This window comes from Triticum dicoccoides, chromosome 5B, assembly GCF_002162155.2.
Source record: "Triticum dicoccoides isolate Atlit2015 ecotype Zavitan chromosome 5B, WEW_v2.0, whole genome shotgun sequence".
Taxonomy (NCBI): domain Eukaryota; kingdom Viridiplantae; phylum Streptophyta; class Magnoliopsida; order Poales; family Poaceae; genus Triticum; species Triticum dicoccoides.
In genome coordinates, this window is record NC_041389.1 from 650987090 (window position 1) to 650993140 (window position 6051).

The 6051-nt window shown below is 43.4% G+C and overlaps 1 long non-coding RNA gene across 1 annotated transcript; it reads left to right on the forward strand.

Moving 5' to 3' along the window:
* Positions 1-1750: 1750 nt before the first annotated feature.
* LOC119312333 lies at positions 1751-5249 on the forward strand. The gene is made up of 4 exons (XR_005151308.1): positions 1751-2235; positions 3172-3273; positions 4164-4256; positions 4921-5249. It is a non-coding gene; the product is annotated as an uncharacterized LOC119312333 (long non-coding RNA).
* The last annotated feature ends 802 nt before the right edge of the window (positions 5250-6051 follow it).

Sequence of the window (6051 nt, forward strand, 5' to 3'; positions counted from 1 at the left end):
TCCACGGGCTACTGTTCATCCACCATCGACCTCCTCTAGCCTCCACCTGCGACTGTTCATCCACGGGCTCCTGTTCATCCAGCCTCCACCACGCGCTACTCCACTAGCTACTGTTCATCCCTCTCCATGGGCTCCTGTTCAACCACCCCTCCACGGGCTACTGTTCATCCACCCCTCCACAGTCTACTGTTCATTTAGCCCTCCACGGGGTCGTCCTGTTCATCCAGCCCTCCACACCACGGGGTCCTGTTCATCCAGAGGCAATGCCACCGCTCACTGTTCATCCAACCCCCGCCCCCCCAATGCTCACTGTTCATCCAGGGAGGCCGCATCGATCGGCTTCATTTAGCAGCAGTAGCGAAGGAATCGCTCGATCGGGTTCAGTTAACAGCCATCGATCGATCGATCGGGTTCAGTAACGCGTAGCCTGCAGTGCAATTGCTCGGGTTCAGTTAGAGCCCAATGCCTTGCTCGGGTTCAGTTAGAGCCAACGCCTCGCACACACACGCGTACGTGTACGAGAGAAACGCTCATCGCTCGGCCCCCGACCACCCACCGTAACCGGGAACTCCCCGAAATTTTCCTCGCCCTCGCTTCTACCATGATTTTTTCTGTCATGGACGGCCCAAAGAATGTTATGCAGCTGCGTCTCCGGCCCGCCCAGGATGAAAAACCCATTTTCTGTCATAATTTTTTGTCATAGAAGTAGGAGCCCACCACACTATGATGATACTGGGTTTTGTCACAATTATCGTCATAGAAGTGTCATATGTATGACAGAAAAAAATCCGTTCAGCCCAAAATGTCACGGATGTGTCTGTGTATATAAATTGGACGATTTTAGTCCGTAGGACAGGACAATCATAATCATAGGCTAGCTTCTAGTGTTTAGCCTCTATGATCTCGTGGTAGATCAACTCTTGTAATACTCATATCATCAAGATCAATCAAGCAGGAAGTAGGGTATTACCTCCATCGAGAGGGCCCGAACCTGGGTAAACATCGTGTCTCCAGTCTCCTATTATCATTAGCCTTAGATGCACAGTTTGGGACCCCCTACCCGAGATCCGCCGGTTTTGACACCGACAACGGGTAGTAAATATGGTGCAACAAGGTGGTCCAATCCTTTTTGTAGCAAAGGACAAGCCTGGAGAAGTTCTTATATGAGAAAAACGCTCCCGAGGACACATGGGAATTATCGTCAAGCTAGTTTTCATCATGTTCATATGATTCGCGTTCGTTACTTTGATAATTTAATATGTGGGTGGACCCACTACACCACGGTAGAGTTTAAGTGACACACTTCTGTGGGGAAAGGCCCATTGATCCCTACAAGAGATCAGTCGGCGTAGCTCCGAAGCTTGGCCCTCAAATCATCTGTCGGTAAGTGTGCACAATAGTTGACCAATTATGTGTCGGCGATCACTTAGTGACTATGTATCTGTCGGCAACCATATAGCGACTTATCATCCGTTGGCAGATATCTAGGCCTAACAGATTTACAGTCGGCATAGGTAGGTGTATGGACACAAATTAAGTGTCGGCATAGATAGGGTGTACGCGCACAAATTAAGTGTCGGCGTATGTGTACACGTGTCAAGCAGCAAAGCCACGAAACAATCGAGGCTGACTTAGGCGCGAGAACAGGACTTGGCGGGCTGGTCGGGAAAATTTTTGGGCTGCGCGGCGGCCCAATTTTGACTTAACCCTTGAAATCCAGTACCCAACACAAATACATCCCTGTTCCATCCCCACTTCCCTACCGCCGCCGCCGCACTCCATCCCCGCCGCCCTGCCGGCGCTCCACCACCTATGTCCCCGCCGCCCTCCCGTCGCCGTCCTCGCGCTCCAGCGTCACCCTCGTCCTTGCTGCCATCGTCTTCACGCTTCCCCCCACCCCATCGACACATGTTCCCTACCACGGCGCCGGGGTCGCAGCCGCCGATACACCGACCTCGAGATCCTTCCGTCCACCGCTCCCAACCCCATTCCACGTCCCTGTCTCCCCGACCCCATCCCATCCTTCCTTCCTTGGAGTCACAGCCGTCGGCAGCTCCGTCCGCCGTCGCCTTGACCGAGCACGCCCAACCCCCCCTTCCCCACCCAAAGACCAAGTCAATGCCGTTTAGATATTCTAGTGCCGCCGCCAACCAGCGTAGGAGACTGCCATCTGCAAGCGCCAGCATCTCCATAACTACGGAAGCACCTCCAGCTGGAGGGGGTGTGCGTTGTTAGGTATGCACCGATGGTGGGATCCCCGATTTGTTTTCTTTGTTCTTGTTCTTCCCTGTGTCTCGAGTAGATCGAACTGCTAGGTTGCTGCAACTTGAGAGTTGTACTGTTGGTAGTTACTGTGGAGTGGTTTGGACATGTTGTTGATCTGAAGCATAACCTGATCCCTGCTCACGTAATCAGCCCCTTTTTGTTTAAGAAGAGTATAGTATTACGAAGGTTACTAGTTGGATCCATATAGTACTGAGAAGCAAAGGATTCATACCTTGTTAATGTTTCTAATTCTTTGGCCTGATCGATGGCTAGAGGGACATGGTACTTTAGTTCCTGAATTCTAAGCTTGCAAATTTCTGAATTCTAGGTCTGCATCGGCATGATGAGTTAATCAGATATATGCGTAACCTGCTATACTGATGCTATTGCTATAATAAATAATAATTCTGGAGTAACACTTCTTTTTGTAGCTAGCATGTAGGCTATAAGCTCTCGTTGATGCTATAGATGGTTGGGTCGGTTTCAATTTTTTTGGGAGAAAATTAGATTCCAACCTAGTTTATAGCAGGTTTGATAAATGTATAACTCACTATAAAAAAGTAAGTTGCACAGTCAAAGGACTGAAGTGAAATATTCTCATTGGACAAATTTGCAACTGTAAATTATCAAATTGCAAATGCAGAATGAGATAATCGTAATCTTAGCACTGCATACTCAGCGTTTTATAAATATTGTTGGATTATCAAGTATGCAGTAGGGGATGAATTTTTTAACGGGCTGCCTATAATGCCAACATTGTCTAGGTAAATAACATGTTCCTTTCTGTTCTTTTTTTCCAGATGAGATAGAAGATAGATATATTTATGTGTCAGATACTACTGTCTAACTACTTGTGGTAATAAGTATTGGTGTTAAGTAGAATCTCCATTTGTGTTACCATCATAGGACCATTAAACAGTCAGATGCGAGCCATATATTTGATATTAAGCAAGTTGTCTGAGGATGTTCACTACCCAGCTAATTTGAGCTCCCCGTTTCCATATGCAGGTAAATCCAGAATTTTCACCACTTTTTAGTTCTAATTTTACCACTCTCCTTCTTGCTTGCTTAAATGGGGTGCCTTCTCATAATACCTTTCTTGCTTTGAAGAATATAGCATTTAGCATGTTTTTTCTAAAAACAAGTCACAAGTCACAACACCATTTAGAATGTCACAACTAAGAATGCTGGGATATATTGACATGTGCAGCTAGACATTCCCTTGGCATTCGTGATATTTATAGCTGGATTCACCCTGCAGATATGGCATAATTATTTCTCTTAGTCACTTCTTTCACTTCAAAATATCCAGGCCTTGGTTTCCCTAGGTACCCTGTCGCTGTTTCTTGTTGGGTATATGATAATTCCACAAGTGCCATATAATAATGTTGTGAACTATGGACCTAATCGGTACGCTGCTGGTGGTGGTGGCAGGTACCAAAACAACAAGGTTCGTGTCTGCTGTCCTGCTTGTTGGAGGGGGACTGGTGTAGCATCAATCACTAATAGGCCAGGCTATTAATTCTAACATGTCTGTTTAAAATGGAAAAGATGGATAGTTCGTGGTTTGAGCAGATTTATAACTAACTGTAGCCTATCAACCCCATTCTGACTATAAGCAGCGGGAAGATAAGAACTTGAATTAATAATAATGACGATTTAGTTCAAGAATAAGGCAGTACTTAAATCTTAATAATCTCCGTACATGGTGCTTTTATGAGATATTCGTGTTTATTTTGGTGATGGCCTAATATTACCTGAACATCATTTGTGCATTTGAAAAGTTCATCCATTAAACTTACCAAGGATACAACTTGCAGTCCCTTGGCCTGCTTTCTAATTTGATTGATGGTCAGCCGAGTTATCTATATTATTAAACATAGTTTTCATTTTTACAGGGTGGTTGATGCATGTCTTCACATTTTTCAGAGCAACATGCAGTGGAAGAAGCAGCCTATGAACTGGAATAGTTTGCATAAGAAATAAGCGATGTGAGTATGTTTTATGTCTTGTATATAAGAAATAGGCATAAGAAATAGCATCACTAGATTACTTTTTGTGTCTTGTATATAGAACTGAACTCCACATACTGCAGTTTTAAAATTAAAAATATGAAATCACATGATGTAGTCTGATGCTCATATACATTGCTTAGTAGTTAGCATATATGTAAGACATGCTTGCAGTCCCTTGGCCTACTTTCTAATTAGTTTGGTGTTAACACTTTGATGGTCACAATCTAAAGATGACATGGCATATACAGAACTTCACATACTGCAGTTTTTTTGGTTTGAAGCTCTACATTTTAATTCTAGTTCATCAGATAACATACGACCACAATTGTTTTTCACATTTATTTTCAAATTTTGAAGTGCACAAAATCATTGGGGTGAATATATGAGAATTTGACCATTTATTTTCACCCACACATTTATGTTGGCAGTCGCATTCAGTTTGAACATATGAGAATTTGACCGGTGACAATTTCCTCCATATTATTAATAACTTTTATGAATCCACTTTGGAATAAAACATTTGATACATGTCTGTCTTAATTAGGTGTCAATACAAAATGATATTTGCACTTATGTTAGATATTAACTGAGCATATTTTCATTAGACTCTTATCATTAAGATCGTGTGGAATATTTTCAGGTACTCAGCCACCTACTGCGCATGGATGTGATGACTTCGGAGTGTTATGCAGCATTTGGCTGTTTCGAGTATTTTGGACCAGCCAACTTGTGATCGTGAATCTTATGTGTGTTCTGGACCATTTGCTACTTCAAGTGTTTTGGAGCATATATCTTGTGCTCATGGGTGTGACTTAAGTGTTTTGGACCATTTAGTGGCTGAACACTTTTAGAACAGTAAATAGTGGTCCTTTTATGTGGCTTGTGTTTTCTGGATGGTGGTTAAAATGGCCAAACTTTGCTTTGTCAAGATTGTCTTGTTTTTGAACTTCTGATCAATATATATGTATGTTTGTGAACATATTATCAATGCTTGTGCAATATGTGTTCATCTTGATCCTCTTTGTGTATAACATTTGAGCATTGTATAATATTTAAATCAGAGCAGTATCCAATTGTTGTTTTAGCTGTACATCATCTTATCAACAATTAATCTGTTGGGAAAAACATTCCAACAGACAAACTGTCGACAAAGGTACACCTCTACCCATGCAGAGAAAGTGTCGGCCGAAGTACATCCATAGCTAGACAAACCATGTGTCGGCAATGCTAAAGACCTTACTAGACAGACCAAGTGTCGGCATAAGTAGGTTGTATGTTGACTTACCATCTGTTGGCATAGGTAGGGTGTACACAGACAGACCATGTGTCGGCATATGTAGGGTGTACACAGACTGACCATGTGTCGCTGTAGGTAGGGTGTATGGCAACTAAAAATGTGTCGGCAAGTGAACTTCTGTCGGCAATGCCTTTGCCCACAGCAAGTCCTCCGACTCTTTAATCTTCTGTCAGCATATGTGTTAGCTACAAGTTATGTGTCGGCAAAGGTACCATATGCCAACAGATTGATGTGTCGCCAAAACTTGACCATGGTGTAGTGACCGGTGCTTGGGTACTGCCCTTTCTTGGACAAGCATCCCACTTATGTTTAACCCCTATTGCAAGCATCCGCAACTACAAAAGAAGTATTAAGGTAAACCTAACCATAGCATGAAACATGTGGTTCCAAATCAGCCCCTTACGAAGCAACGCATAAACTAGGGTTTAAGCTTTTGTCACTCTAGCAACCCATCATCTACTTATTACTTCCCAA